The sequence below is a fragment of the Artemia franciscana genome, chromosome 17 (assembly GCF_032884065.1).
Source record: "Artemia franciscana chromosome 17, ASM3288406v1, whole genome shotgun sequence".
Classification (NCBI taxonomy): Eukaryota; Metazoa; Arthropoda; class Branchiopoda; order Anostraca; family Artemiidae; genus Artemia; species Artemia franciscana.
Genome location: NC_088879.1, coordinates 27,447,794 through 27,464,637, shown reverse-complemented (window position 1 = coordinate 27,464,637; position 16,844 = coordinate 27,447,794). Strand labels below are relative to the sequence as shown.

Below are 16,844 nucleotides of genomic sequence, written 5' to 3'. Positions count from 1 at the left end.
TAATTCGTATCCATGCTGTTGTGATGATTCATGGAAAAAGAAATAGATGGAAGGGTACACACCAATGTTGTAAATTTTGTGTATACAACACAGTGATCAGTCACAAGACCACCACAATTGCAACAGAACTGCAAATAAGGCAAATTCAACCTTTTAAATCTCTCATAGCCCTGGTTCACACCAACATAGCATATCTGCATATACATTACAGTAGGCAGTTATACAAGATCACAACGGTTGCCACAATATTGTAAAGTAGGCAATATCAGCACTTTAAATCTGTCACAACATTCTAAGTAAATCTGTCATAACGTGTATCATAAATGGGGAAATTATCTTTGTTCCTCTATGCTGAACCCTGACAGCCAATACAGGTTGGCTTTGTCAAAAGGGATGCCAACAAGGGTAGCATTAATGATTTATAGACAATTAAGAAACAACAAGATTGAATCATTTAGAAGATCTTGTAATCACATAGAGGTGACTATTTTCACATCTAGATTAAGTCAAAACCTATTCATGAAATTTGAAAAGTTTGTCAAAATGAACTCCAAGATCTTTAACAGGGAAACCGAATTTTATCAGACAGGCTTTCATTTCAGTTCGGGTAACATGTTGTTAAGAGAATGCATTGCCAAGTTCATCTAGAAAATCTGCTTATATTGGGTTTGTCTAAGGGAAATGATCATGAGAACTTAAATCTATGAGTAGGAGATCCAGAATTAAAGAATAAATGACAGGAGTTCCCAGCCACATTTTTTTTTAAGGAGAGCACTGAAATGCAAAAGGGTGTAACAAATTCATTTGCCACCCATTTTATTGTCCATTAAATTAAATTTATGAAGAATCAAGCTTGCAACTAACTTGAGTAGCGTAATAAACGTAATAAATTCTACTAAATGTATTATTTTTATAAGCGTACATAATTTCAATAATTATTTAGGATTGTATATTAATTTCATATTTTATAATTATATTTTATAATAATATGTTAATTGTATAAATATTTCATTTTAATAATCATTTTATAATTATAATAATTACACAATCTTATTAATGTATTAAATTTTACGGAATAGAAGGAATTTCATTCTACATCCTATAACTATTTCTTCAAGGTACATTGATGATTAGTCACATAAAGTGAACTTATATTCAATTCCTTCAGTTTTTTTCTGATATTTTTACGTCCTATTTCGTAGATTAGATATTAAACCATGATGTACAAGTTTAGTCACTGAATAAAATGATTCATTCATTGATACAGAGGATTATGTAAAATCGAACTATATCTCAAATTTCTAACATCCTATTTTGTTATAAAATTTAGTTGTTTTTTTGTTCAAACTTCCCTAATATATGAAGCATAAACTCATCAGGAAATTCAGAATTACAGTGAAACTTAGTAACTTAAATAGGATTTTAGAATTATGATTCAAAAAAATAACGTCTTAGCAAAACTTCTATTGCATAATTTTACTTGCAACAAAAAGATTGGTCTTCACATTCCATCACAATCAGCTTGCAAAATAAGAAGTTCGTGTTCATTTAAAATTCATTTCATACCAACACCAAGAATGTATTACAGAATATTTTTTGAATTTGTATTGGATTTAGTGATGCCTGGTTCTCAAAAGAGATTACATTTGAAGTTACAATGTGATAATAAAAACAATTTGCTAATAAAGGACTTAAAGTGGCCCCCATGGGTAAACCATTTACTTGTTCGAAAAAAACCCCTCTGAATTGAAAAAATAAGAGAACATGTTGCACAACCTAACTAAATTCACAATTGCACCAACTTCCAAAACTGTTTCACCACTAATCAAGTCCAAATTTCTTAGTATCTTTCTCTCAAGAAGAATTTCTTCAAATTCTATAATTTCAAGTTTGGACATAGTGTCAATGTATACGAGTATTGATGTAAAAGCTGCTGAAATTCTTCTTGAGAGAAAGATACTAAGAAATTTGGACTTAATTAGTGGTGAAACATTTTTTGGAAGTCGGTGTAATTATGAATTTGGTTAGGTTGTGCAACATGTTCTCAAAAGAGATTACATTTGAAGTTACAATGTGATATATCCACTGAGTTGCATAAATACCTGAATAAACGCCATCTTTCCTGGATAATATTTTATACACTGCACATTTTTATAAGATTTGAAACACAAATTTCATTGCAGTTGGCAGGTGAAATACATAAAGTTCTGGTTTCTTTAAAACAAATTAAGCTAGCAAAAAAGAAATAAAATAAGATTGCATTTCTTATATACAAATTTTTGTCAGGTTTAACACAGGTCATGGTGAGAACTAATACAAAAAATTTGCAAAACTGGCAACTTTTAATAAACAAATGTCATCTAAAAACATGGATTTGACTTTAAGTAAAAATAGTTGGACTTAAAGCCTACGATATACCTTGCAAAGTGCAAACATTAGAAAAGCTGACAATTCACAGTTTTTACATAAACAATAGTGCCACCTAGTTTCTAATGCCTTTAAAGTAGATGCCCTCATTACATGATCTACCAGCCACCAATAAAGAATTTTCAGCAATTATTACATATAAACTAAAAATAACTAACAATAATTTTTTAATAACTGATGATAGAAATGCCAATAAAATAGAGCTGGAGAAGTAATAACCAGATAGCAACAGGCACATTGCCTTAATTTAAATGTTGGATTGTGACTTTTTTGTTAATATAATGTAGTCTACATAAAGGTAAATCAATAGCTCAAATATATTCTTTTGTCACATAGAGCAGTCATAATCATCGCTTTCAAAGAAAATATTTTCAAATTACTTTTAATCTTTCTTCTTTTTTTACCAAAATTGCATGACTTCTCATACATTATAAAATTATTTTGGATATTACCTGTGAATGGTTCAGATTTTTCAGTTTGAGGAAGGTTTTGGCCATGGTTTTCTAAATCTTGTGCGTCTAATTTGCAATGGTATGTTTATGTATGTATTGAAGTTAGGTAGGCTTTGCTGAAACAGTTCTAGGATTTGAGCCAGTTTCTAAGCCAAATTTTTGCTCAGGGTTATTATGACCAATTTTCCCAAAAAAAATTCAGAGTTTATCACTAAGGAGGGAGTTGAGGCATGGCATTTGGAATACATTTTCAGGTTGGAATTAGACAATTTATTCAGGCTATAGATGTATTCCTGAAAAGTGTTTCTGCACACACAAAAGCATCCAAGTTCACAGAAACTCAGTAGTCTAGAGGAAGAAGGGGTTGAGGTGGTTACTTGAACACCTTCCTAATCTTAATGACAATTTAGGTTACAGGTCCATCCCACAAAGTTATATTCACTCAGTTAATAAAAAAAACAAGCTAACAAAAATCCACTATAGCCATATTTTAGCTTAAATTTTGATCTCAGGGCTATAAGGTCAAATAATTACTTTCGGACAAATTTTCCTAGTATCGTTCAGATTCTAGATGATGGGCTCATCAGTGTCTTAGAAAGTAATCTAGTTGAAAAAAACTTATAGAGACAGATTCAAAGTCTTCTTCATAATCAGTTAAAATTTAGCAAAATATTACCTTGGACATTGTCTGTACTATGGATCTAGCCTATTTCTCAAGGTTTCACATTTAGGCCAGTATGACAATATTTCATGGTTAGGTGAATATGACTTTCTAGATGAACCCACTGCTTAAGTTATGCTCTGGTGAGGCATTTTCAACTTCCTGTTTTTATTCCAATCGTATTTCTAATGGTTAGGAAGTTCTATTGAAGACAGGAGTTTTTCTTTATTTTTGAAAAAATTATTTTTCCTTAATTTTGATTTAACTACTTTTCACTGACTCCAGATTTTGAAAAACATTATTCTGATGACTTGAGTAGGATTTCAAGCAATATTGAATTTTTTAAGATCTTGGTGCAAAATTATTTTTCTGAATTAGCTGAAGTAACAATAAAAGAGCAATACTATTTGATATATCTACTGCCATCACACTTTTTTCCAAGCACCCTCCTAATGCCTAGAGATAGAACCCTAAATCGAAATTAAGATTTGGCAAAGACAAGAGAATCAAAACACTTTCCTTTGCCTTGTTTCTGGTGCAGATCTACTTCTGAAACTATAGTAATCCTAATATACAGTTTTTATTCTACAATGTACAATAACAAAAAATAGTTAAAAACTATTTTAGATACATAAGCTAGCTTTTAAGTGAGCCCTCAAATAACTCTCTATGATGATTCAGTGCCCTGCTAGCAATAAAGACAAAAAAGCAGAACAAAATTTGCCTTAATTCCAAGTTTTTGAATTAGTGACAGCTTGAGAAGTTATTACAGAGAAGTTTTTTTTTTTTTTATTGGATCCTATAGATTTAGAAGAGATTTTGATTTGCCTAAGTAGTGGCCTATGGCCTAGCACCTACCCTGGACTTGTTTAGTTTCACTTACCTGAGTTAGTTGAATTTACTATGTCCAGTAAGGCAAAGGCAAACACATAAGCCCGTTAAAGGCCATGATAGTTGTGCTGCCTGTTCTACAGAATTGGATGAGGGGTCCTCAGCCATAGAAACATTTGTGAGAAGGGGATTTGTGGTGATCGTCTGGACCTGTCTCCTGGTTAACATAAATTATCAAGCAAGATGACGCTATCACTTACTTGTTCTTGTTGGTCCTGAAAAGTTAACCCTCCTTCTCCCCCCTTTAATGAGCAGGTTATAATAGCAAAGCTACCTTCTGTTATGGACAGTTCTTTGAAATATTTCAGGGAAGAACTCGAGAAGGAGTTTTCCACCACTAGTCACTAGAGCCAAACACTTTACCAACTGAGAACTGACATTAAAAGTGACATTTCTGCTTGGACTAGTGATATTGCCAATAGAGTATCACACATTGAAAATTCGCTGCAATCAGTGTGTTCTGTTCCAACTGTTCATGACCTAGTGGCTTCTACAGTGTCTTCTCAGTTGTCTCAACTTCCTGTAGCTCAATTCACTGAAACTGATGTTTGTCAGATTGCAAGTTCAGAGCGTCAACGTTTTGAAAGATGTTTGAATATCATTGCATACGGAATCCCCATTCAGAGTGATGGTGCGATTTTCCTGTATTATTATCTATTACACGCTTATGGAGTTGACATTGGTGCCCCCCAGTCAAAGCATAAAGACTTTCAAATAGCCATCAACCCTCTAGTAGCCGACCTTCCGGTCCTTTTCTCTGTGCCATCAACTGAATTTAGAAAACATATAATACAGAAATCCTTTGAAACAAAAGGATCAGTCAGTTTCTATGGTGACAATCCAAAGGAAGATCAAACAGAGTTCAGAGCTCTAGTTGAGGAGCTGAAACACAGAAAAGCAAACAGAGAGGAGGATTTGATAACTCCTAAGGGTGCCATCATTCAAAATACCTGTTAGTAATAGCAACCATTTTTTAATATTTTGGAGTTTTGTCTACCTATTAAACACATTGGTTTCTGATAAGTAATCTGGAGACAAAGAACATGATATCCAAAAGCAAATAGGATTTAAGATAGGAGGCTCTACAGATGATGTGGTTCACCAATTGGTGGGGCAGGGACAGCAAGCCCTAGAATGTAAAGAATAAACCTTAGGTATATTCCTCAACATTGAATGAGCATTTGATAATGCTACTTTTGAATCCATACAAACAGCCATGGAGAAAGCAAGATTATCGATCTATTCAGAAATGGAATTCCCATATGCTCAGGAATCAACACATAGTCATTGATTTAAAGGGAATAAAAAAAATTGAAGACTGTTCAGAGTGGATGCCTGCAGGGGGGGGGGGGTATCCTGGTCATGAACAGCCTGCTGAATTTATTGAAACTGTGGAATCTGGTCATGAACAGCCTGCTGAATTTATTGAAACAGAAATCTGGATATAGCCAGGCATATGTGGATGACCTACTATCCTTACTGAGAGCAAAATGTCTAAGGACACTGTTTAAATTTGGACAGCACATGCTGGACAAAATCCAAATATGATCACAGAATCATAAACTACGCTTACCACCTGAAAAGAGCAAAGTAGTAGTATTCACAAAAAAGAGGAAATGGCAAGCTCCCTTTGCTCTAAAAATACATGGTCACCTATTATCCCTGAAAAAGTAGGTGAAATACCAAGGGGTCATAATTAATCACCAACTGAGCTGAAAAGCTCACTGTCTTGAAAAGGTACTGAAAGCCACAGCTTCCCTAATTCAGTGTCAACATATGGTGGGAAAGAACTGGGACTTGACTCCAAGTAAGATCATGTATTTATATAAGACGGTAATTAGACCAGTTTTGTCATATGGAAAAGCGGGTTGGGTTAATTCAACTCGAATTGTGAGCCACATAACCCCCTTAATAAGGGTGCAAGGACTAACATGCCTAATGATTACATCAGCATATCATGGAACCAATATGACTTTCATAGAGCTTATCTTGGGACTTCTAACCATAAAAAATATTCTAGAGGAAGCAGCAGTAAAAAGTGCTGTTAGACAACAGATAAAAAGTCAATGAACCCAAAGACAGCAGATACGAAATGGGAAAAGTAAAGACCATGTTGGCATCTGTAGGTCTTTGCTTCAGTGCAAGCAGCAGCAGATGCCTAAAGATAATACTATCCCAAGAATAAAACAGGAGTGGTAATTCCAAATTGTCATAAAGGACAGAAAGGAAGTAAAGCAGGAGATAGAGCTGCTCCGCCAAAGCAACCCGATAATATATTACGCTGATGGTTTACGGTTTGATGGAAAATAGGGGACAGGAGTAGTAATATATCAGAATACTCCTGATGTGGACAAGGAGATAATCAGTTATCACCTGGGAAAATTCGTCACAGTTTTTCAGGCTGAAATGTTCAGATTAGAATGGGCGGTTGGAGGACTGTTGGAAATGGGAAGTACAGGGAAAGATATATGTATCTTAACTAAAATCAAGCATACCTAAAGGCTCTTCAGAATGTAAAGCATACCTAAAGGCTCTTCAGAATGTAAAGCATACCTAAAGTCTCTTCAGAATGTAAAAATCAAGCATACCTAAAGGTTCTTCAGAATGTACAGAGCAGGCAAAATAAAAAATTGGAATGGTAGAAAGCACTGAATAGCTTGGCATACAAAGGTGACCAGATTACCCTGATGGGGGTCCCAGGGCATTCTGGAATAGAAGGGAATGAGATGGCCAATGAAGCAGCTAAGGATGGAGCATCACTGAGATATTATGGTCCATAACGTTCCATCCCAATTTCTCAGAGTTCTGGAAGGGAGCAGTGAGGGATTGGAGCAATGAGAGAGCAGAACAAAATTGGCATACAATGGTGGGGTGTAAGAAAATGAAGGGGCAACTCCCAAAGTTCAACCCAACCCTGACAACATTTTCTATGACTGAAAAGGTCCAAGACGAGAATGGTTACAGAAACCATAGCAGGAACTGGAAATTTTGGGAAACATCTTTCCCAAATAGGGAGGGGTGTGTCCCCATTATGCCAAAAATGCAAGATGGCCAATGTGGACACAAGAAGGCATTTGATAGAAGAATGTTTAGCTAGGATTGGACACCGACTTAAGATATTTAAGTTTACTTAAATTTACTTATTACTTGAGGTAAGGGTCAAGAGGCTGAACCCATCATTGCCCCACCAGCCATAAATAGAGCTTAGTTTTTGGGGTGTAGAGGTAATGGGCCTTGAAGGCCTGAACCTCGACCCACTGTTAGTGCATCCACCCCTCCTAATAATAATAACACATACTAAACAACCGTCTTCTAAGCAACAAAAATGTGTCAACCACAAATCAGTCTCTGAAAGACTTGTCAATGTCAAATAGAAGCAACCTATTATTGGTGATACTAATGTAAAAATGGAAATTCTGCATGTTGAAAAGTCTTCCACCAGAATCTTTCAGGAAAAACAGGCAAAAAATTTACCTTTTTTAACTACCAAAATAAGTAAGCTAATCAATAGAAAAAACCCAGCATGGAATTACTGTAGAAAAAATAAGATCACAGAAAGTTATCAAATCTTCAAACAGTTGGATAATCAGACAACCAACCAAATAAAGGACTTGAAGATAAGTTTGAGGAAAAATTGGTTGAGGATGTTAAGGACAACCCTAAGTATTTCTGGCGTTATGCCACTCAAAAATGTAGCAGCAGATCCACAGTCCCAGATATAATGCACAATAGTGGACCAGTTGCTGATCCTGAGCTGAAGTTTTCAACCAATAATTTCCATCTGTTTTTTTTTTTTCTCTAATATCATTATTATTTATACCAATTTCCTTTACATGATGTATCACATAAGATTGAACCTGTTCTGATTACTGATATAATATTCTAAAAGAACTTACATCCCTCAAACTGAATAAATCTGCTGTTCTAGTCCGCATTCACACACATATCCTACATGAATGTTGTGCAGTTTTGTGTCAACCCCTTTCCCTGCTATTCAAGCCATCATTAAATCTTTCCAGACTATCTCTGGATTGGAAAACTGAACATATTATTCATGCATTTAAAAAGGATAGAAAGGAACTTGCTAAAAATTATTGACCCATTGGCATGACACCAGCAGTTGTTAAGAATCTTAAAAGAATAATCAATTCTGCAGCTGTTAAACATCTTGAAGCAAATAATGTTGATATGGGGGTGCCTGTAGACATGATTCTGCTTGACTTTTCTAAAGCTTTTGACAGAGTTCATCACAAGCAACTTGTAATTAAATTATGTGCAGCCAAGCTTGAAGAGAAATCCCTTCTCTGGATCCTTCATTTACAATCTCAATGTGTTCAGTTACTTGATTACTCTGGTAAACATATTATTTCTTCCTCAATGTTCGTTAAGAGTAGAGTTCCTCAAAGTCTTTTGGGTCATACACTATTTACTATCTTCATCAATAATTCTCCTCTTATTATCAGCAGTAAATCAACTCTCTATACAGACGACCAAAAGCTTCTTGGACCAGCCTTCTCCTGTGACAATCATGCCCACCTACAAAATAATATTCAACTGTGGCCCATTGGGCTGAGGCTTTGCTTCTTGAATTCAATGTTATCAAGTGCCATATCATTAACTTTGGCAAACTGAATCCCTGTTGCTCTTATTTTTCTTTGGCCACCCACTCTCCTCTGTACATAATGAGCAAGATTTTGGTGTCACTATTGACAATGAAACTAAAATAACTTGAGTCATTAGTTATTTAACGTAGTATTAATTTGTATTTATGTGTGTATTTATTTGGTTTTGACTTGGTGTCACTATTCACAAAGAAACTGAAACTAAAATTGAGAACCCATGCAAATACGTCTGCTGCTTGTGCTAGTTCAACTTTGGGTCTGATTAAGCATACTATTTCCACTTGTTTCCCTAAAGCCATCAGTCTTCAATAAAAGGGACTTGTGCAACTAAGCCTGAAGTTGGAATGTCTTGCCTCTACATATTTTAAAAGACATAAAAATTCTCAATTATGTGCAGATACAAGTCACCAAAGTGATAACTGGTATGCAGGAGCTTTCGTACCCTGTAAGACTGTCAAAGCTGAATCTCCCTAAACTTGTTCACAGAAGAAATAGAGGGGATGTCATTTTGGCCTATAAGTTAATGAGGGCTAACACTCCCCATGCATTATTCACTACTGTTGGTTCCAACTTAAGATTTAGAATTCATCACCTGAAACTTGTCAAGCAGTCTACTGTATCTAGAGTCTGTAATCAATTCTTTTCATCATGAATTGTCAACAGTTGGAACAAACTATCTAATGAAACAGTTACTTCTTCTTCTTGGAATGCCAAGCCTTCTGGAGTCCACTTTGGTCCCCACTTACTGCTGAATCCATTGACGTTTTCAAACAAAGGCTAGATGCTGATTAGTTCTCCAGAGAGTGCAAAGTAAATTGGGATGCTACTGTTCATGCAACAGCACCTAGTCACTAAAGAACTTTGAATATAACTCAAGTCATTATTCTGGAACTCTACGAGGACTCTTAGATTGCTCCTAGGTGTAATTTAAGGTAAGTTAAAGTAAAAAAAAGAGAAAAAGGGGATGATTTGGTGATATGTGATTGTCCTTGTTTTTCAAGGTGGTGGTGCATTTTTCCTATATATGGTTTGCAAAAATGATGATTCTAATTGCGTACTTCTTGTTTTTCTGTGATGATGTTCTGTAGGGGTTTCAGGTAAGGAGTATAGTTTCTTCAAAATCCAGGGCAACAGCTGTACTAGTGGGAATGGTGAAATTTGTTTCATGGATGCCAGAATAGTAGATATTTCTGGTTTTAGATTTGATGCACCTAACATCAACAGTGACCTGAGATTATCATCAGACAAGATAGTTCTCAAATTGTTCTTCATGTATTTCCTCCTCAAAATGTATGTTTGTATAAGTATTTGGTTCCAAAGAATGAGAGGAAACCATGATGCAAGAGCTTTGGCATTAGGAAAGTCATCCTTATGCATGAACTGGGAAAAACTGGGAAAAGTCCTTCTTTTAGTTTGTCCCTTAAAATGTCATTTGCTTGCAACTCAATGACTTCCAGCTGTATTTTATCTGAGCCACAAGCCATATCTGCTTCTAATGGATTTTGAAATAGCTTTACTTCTTTTGCTTTTGAATCCAAGTGAGAAAACTGCCCCTAAAACTGCTGCTGGGGGTCTTTGGTGACTTCAAAGTGCACATGATGTAAGAAATTCAGCTGTTGCATCAGCCATGAAGATCTTATACTCCTGAAAGGGCATAAGGTTGTTGGTATGTACTTTTGCCAATAAAGCTTTAAGTTCAGATATTTTAAATGACCAGTAATGTCTGCAGCAAAGGGCAATTTCCATATCCACTCTTCATCAGATAGCAGTAGCTGTAACTTGTCTTTACTTCCTAGGAAGTCATGTATTTCTTTTCTTAATTCAAATACCATTCTCGGAACTTTCTCACAGCCTAACTGTCTTACTGCTATGTAATATTGTAAATCCTGTGATTCTGTGTCTGTATCTTTGAACATGTCTGTGAACTGTCTATGGTTGAGCCCACACAATCTCATTAAATTCATCGTCTTCACCATAGGATTCAGTACACTCCTAATGTCTATATATTTAGAACACAAAACTTTTAGTTAATAATACAGTACAGAAACACAGCTTGTGGAATGTGTTTTTCATTACACATTTACTTCATTTGTTCAGCCACTATTTCTTTATGCCACTCATGTTCTTTCCTCTGTCAACAGTCAAGCAACTGAAGTCAGTCCACACCAAGTTATAATCAGCTAATGTTTTTTTCAAGTCATTGGATATATCCTCTCCATTAGCTGTGTCATACATGGTATGTGTGAAAGCCAACTGTTTCAGGTCTTAAGAGACTAGATGAGAGGGCCTTTAGGCCTACATCTGGCCCATGGGCCATAGTTTGGAGACCCCTGATGTAGATAATATCTATGTATTTTAAAAAACATAGGCTGACTTTTATATTGTTAGAGGGTGACAGTACTGAAAAATGGTGGTGTTCAACCAGACGTACTTCACTATTCCTATAAATTCTGAAGTGTGAAAGATCAAATCTTGTCTTCAATGATAGAAGATATACTACTTCAATACCATGGGGTAAGAGAGATTATCTTCATTTGCACTGTTGTCAATTGAAAGAAAAGTTCAAATTGATCTTTATAAAATGATAAAGGAATTTAATATAGAAAAACATATATGACTACAATTTTTGTAACAAGTATGTCTGTATTGTAGGTTTATTTTATATGTGTATTCATCCAACCTGAAATATCATAAGGTTTATGTTATAATCTAATATTAGACATGGAATTATATGTAATAAAACTTGCAATTATCCTGTATTTTTGCTTTTGCTTCATGTGGCCTGCTTGTTTCAATGCTATTTATTAATATAAAGCAGCAAATTCACTACCAAATAACTTCAATAAAAAGCCATAAGCAATATTTCAATGAATCATGCATAGCAAAAGTTTAACACAACAAATTTAATCTTATAGAGTCAAAATCTGTTCAAAATTGCATGCAAATGAATAGTAAAATATAGGGTGCTGTTAGAATGGTGCTTGGTTCAACTAAAAGACAGGGCATCCTCTTCTATGATGGGAGGTTGGGGAAGTGGGGGGGAACAGGTTCTGCAACATTAGTGATGAAGCCATCTTAAAAAAGGTGAATGTATGGATCATTTTGATGGACTTCATCTTAAGGAGCACAGGAAGGGCAATTGGAGACCATGGAATCAAATGGGGAGGAAAAACGCTCCTGGACTTAGATTATGCTGATGATTTAAGCATATTAGATGTAAGTGTGAGCAAAATGAATGAATCTTTAGAGGTTTTGCAAGTTCAGGGTGCTAAAATAGGCTTGAAAATTAATGTTAAGAAGACTAAGTCACTAAGGCTAGGAATAAGTGAAGATGAACAGGTCACATTAGGTAATGAAAAGATTGATCAGGTTGGGTGCCTCAGTTACCTTGGTAGTATTATTAGTAAAGATGGTGGGAGCAGTGAAGATGTTAAAAGTAGAATAGCTAAGGCTCAGGGCGTTTTTTCACAGTTAAAAAAAGTTTGGAAGAATAGAAAGATAAGTCTGCAAACCAAGATTAGAATATTGGAAGCTACAGTAATAACAGTGGTCAAATATGGCTCTGAAGCATGGGTGCTCCAAAAAGCATATGAAAATTTACTAGATGTTTTCCAGAGAAATTGCCTACAGATTGTTCTGGTACCCAGCTGACTGACCATATTTCAAACAGTAGGTTGTACAAAAAAATGTGGTTCAATCCCACTTTCTAGGGCTATAATGAAAGAATGGTTGAGATGGCTAGGCCACATTCTATGGATGAAGGATGACAGATTACCAAAGGTTGTCCTTTTTGGCCAACCATCTGGGGCTACACAGAAAGCAGGTTGTCCTTGTCTGGGTTGGGAGGATGTCATAAATAAAGATTTAAAGGAAATGGGAACTTCCTGGGAGGGTGTAAAAAGAGAGGCTTTAAATAGATTAGGTTAGAGGAGGAGTGTGCATAGCTGTGTTGGCCTCAGGCGGCTTGGTGCTGCAGTGAGTTGTTAGTAGTAGTAGTAGAAGTATATGAAATACACCTTAGCCCACAAAAAAGCTTTTTTAAACGACACTACTGTGACCTGCAGCAACTCATTGCTGACAATCTTTGTAAAAGCTAGATCACTATTACTTAATTTATGTTTATTTAATGTTTGTGTATTGTTTATTATGTATTGTGTAATATTTTGAATTTAATGAAGCAGCATCTTTGGTAAATGGTAACTTTTCTTCAGTAGCACTTGAATAAAATTCCCCCCCCCCTTAATGAAAATACTGGTGTCAAACCCCTGCTGAAAAATGTATCTACATCTCTGCTTTCACTTTATTTAACTAGATTTTGCAAGGTTTCACTTTTATAACACATATTTTTGAAGGTCAGGGCCCTCTAGATGGAGAAGGAGTAGAGGTAGGTACTTCAAAATACCTTCCCAGGAGATACTTTGGCCTGTAGACCCATCCCTCAAAGTTTCATTTTCCTAGCCTAACCCCTTTCTGAGATAGCAAGAAGTCAATCAACTAGAATTTTACCCTACTTTTTAAGATAGCTAAAAGCCCATTATCTAGAATTTTATAAATAATTCAGGTTTTGTACTGATCTTTTATGTTCTGCATTAATGTCTCAATTTCATTCATCTTACTCTACTCATTTATAAGATAGGCTAATAAACATATATCAATCAGGTATATTAAATAAGATTTTGGAAAAAACTTAGGTAGCCTATAAGCCAAGAATTGGGGCTAATGAGAAGGACCTTAGTCTATGTGCAACTATAGAGCCTAAGTTTTAAATTTCCTGTGCATTTTGTCATGCATTACTGTCATGCAAAAAAAAAAAAAAAATGGAAAACATGTTAGCATAAAGTAGGCTATAGTGGAATTGCTCTTAATTTTTTCAGCTAGCCAAGGTCTACAATTTTTGTGGATGTCATAAATAAGAATTGTTTTCATAACATATTTCCTTGTCAATACCCCCAATTCTAGACTTGTATACAACTTTTTCTTGGTATCTTCACTGACAAAAAAAAAATGGAACAGCCACTCATTCCCCCTTGATTTTGAAAAATACATAGCAGGCCTGGAACATCCATCTTGTCCCTATGTACAGTATTAGAACTTTGTATGTATTGACCATTCTGTTCTATATGTTCATTAAAAAAAATGAAACAGAAATATCTTGTCCTCTACCCCATAGTTTTGCAAATTTTGCCCTGCTATCAGCTTGAATTTTACCTTAACATTTAAAAGATAAAATCTAACCTTTAGCTAAATGAAACTTGAGACAATTTTATGATTTTATATTTGAGCTGATTGTAAAGGTTTCAATTGCCCACTTCAATTAGGCTATTTGATGTGGAAAGTAATTGTTTATCCTAGAATAAGTTCCTAGACCTTTGCAGTGGTAGGACTAATTAATAAATATAAAGTTGTCCATGCAATAAACAGCTTAAAAAAGTTGAAAAACAAAATACCAAGGGTAGCCTAGCAGGAAGGGATTACTTCTCCCTTTTATTTTCGGAAAGCTGTTATTTCTTCTTTACAATATTAGGCCGACTTCCCTTCTGTCTTTCCCGACGTCTTTCTACATTCAGCATTTTCTGGGAAACTCGGTAATCTGGATTGTACAGACCGTTACTGCCGTTACGGTTTCCCAGTACGACACAAATTGAGGATTATAATGGACCCGCATGCCAAACTATGAAGTAAAGGTTGGTTGTTCCGTTTTCTAGGAGCTTTACCAGCCAATAAATTTGGCTTTACCAGCCAATAAAAACGCCATGGTTTCATGGCGTTTACCAAGAACGACAAAAAAGCTTCTAAAACTTTTCAAATGAAGAGACTTTCACACTAAATGAAATTTGGAAGGACAAATTTGACGACCTGCTTAAAATATGACTAAGAGATCAAACTCATATGGCAATGGCAAAGGAGTTATCCATGCAAAATCTTTTGTTCCCTAAAGGGAATCCTATGAAGACTGAAATCAGGCTGCAGTATTTGAGTGACTATTATAATAGAAAAAAGGAGAATAGATGACTCAGGGAAACCGAGAAAATATGGGAAGGAGAACTGCAAGACAGTCAAGAAACTACATTAACTAAAACAGGTAATATAGAATGCTCCTTGTTTCTCAGTTTTCCGTCTTAGTTTCCCTGAAAATACCAATAACACATTCCGAAGTTTTCTTGAACGATAAGATGGTTTTACCGGATAAAATACTTGTGACTTAAGTGAAAATTCTCAAAGATAGTCTAATTTGAAATAAAAGGCTTCTTTTGCAAATAATTTGGATTTCTAAATTATTTTGTCGCATATAAGATTTTGTAGCGGTTGGATATAAGATGAATTCCCCGTCGGAATTGTACTTTATGTCATTTCATTAAAGCATTTGTCACCATTTTGGCAAATATTTAGATCACTTCTACTACGGAACGGATTTAAAGCGAAAAATTTTCTCAAGTCGGTAAAATCACCTTTAAGATGAGTAACAGCGTGGTATTCAAACAATGAATTTTAAAGTTTTGTTCTAGTTTTCTTTGTCCCTTACCCTTTGCAAACAAGTAAGTATTAATAATTAGAGATAATAAACATAACTTTCTGACTTAACGTTTCATCAAGCCATCCTAATTTATGAAAATTATCTTTAATGTTGGCAGTATTATCCTCAAATAAAATCAGAAGGCATCAATTAGTCCACACTCAACCCAGGCTTGCCACAAGGGAACTTTTAGAGATTTTTTACACCTTTACACCCGGGGTGCCACTGGAAACCCTTTTAAAAAGGATACCTTTTATTATAAAAAGGGTATGTTTTTTTTTTCTATATCAAACCTAATTAATTTTAGTTTCGTTTTTCATTTACAAAAACTGTGATAGATATAAATGTAAATAGATATTCAATGCAAAAAAGCCAGAGCCATGGCAACAAACATAATACTACTTTCAACCCATAGACGAACAATCCAGCAAAAATATTACAAGGACTCCCTCTTTCCCTAACTTACAAAACATTATCCCTAATGTATCTTGTAATATATTTAATTGGCCATTATCATCATAACTAAAAAAAAGCAGGCATTTTACTATGTCTTATTTTTTAAAATCCTACCTTAAACCCTAAGCTTTTGTAAAGAGCCAAGTCAAGGAGATTCTCGTTAGTTTCTCCACTCATTTCGCATGAGTTGAGACTATCCATCACCTTTGCCCTTCCTAAATATTTACTTCTTTTCCCAAGAACTAGAAAATTACCACTGCCTGCCATATACCACTTAATTTCATCACCATTTAAACCCGCTTTAAAATAACTAGTATAACCCAAAACCTCCTTCCATTGCTGGTAAACACAAAAGGTTGTTGAGACCACGAATTCACACTAGTACTTATGGATATTCTGATCTTACGACATACCCTTTACCAATTATTGCAAGATTTTAAATCTTCAGTCCTACCTCCATTCCTTTATTTCCAACACTAGACAATTCACAATCATTTAATGTTACCTCCATGCATAGCTCATTAACTTTTCCTTCTATCCTTCAACACCTCGAGATAAGCAGTATCTACTATCCTATTATTCGGCAAACTAATAAGCTTTCGTCAGTATCAAATCTACACAGCAATTCTTATAATTTGGCTATTTTTTCGGTTTTGAAGCATGCAACTTTCCCCTGCTTCCTGTAAAATTATTAATTTGGTTTTAATTTTAAGAAACACGTAACTACACTGCTAAAGAAAATACGTACACAAGTAGTTTGAATTATTTTACCAGAACAAGAAATACTACAACTGCAATATGGATGGATCTGAACACGGGTA

General features: G+C 35.0%; 1 protein-coding gene across 2 annotated transcripts in view; it reads right to left on the bottom strand.

Annotated features, from left to right (window-relative positions):
- The window catches only part of LOC136038089 (adenosylhomocysteinase-like 1), a 129,040-nt gene extending 114,391 nt beyond the window's left edge, over window positions 1-14,649 (bottom strand). The window contains exon 1 of one of the 2 annotated variants that reach the window (XM_065721094.1): window positions 14,501-14,649. The gene's annotated coding sequence lies outside the window, so the exon portion shown is untranslated. The remainder of the gene's footprint in view (window positions 1-14,500) is intronic. The other variant, XM_065721089.1, reaches the window with a different exon arrangement.
- Between the last annotated feature and the right edge of the window lie 2,195 nt (window positions 14,650-16,844).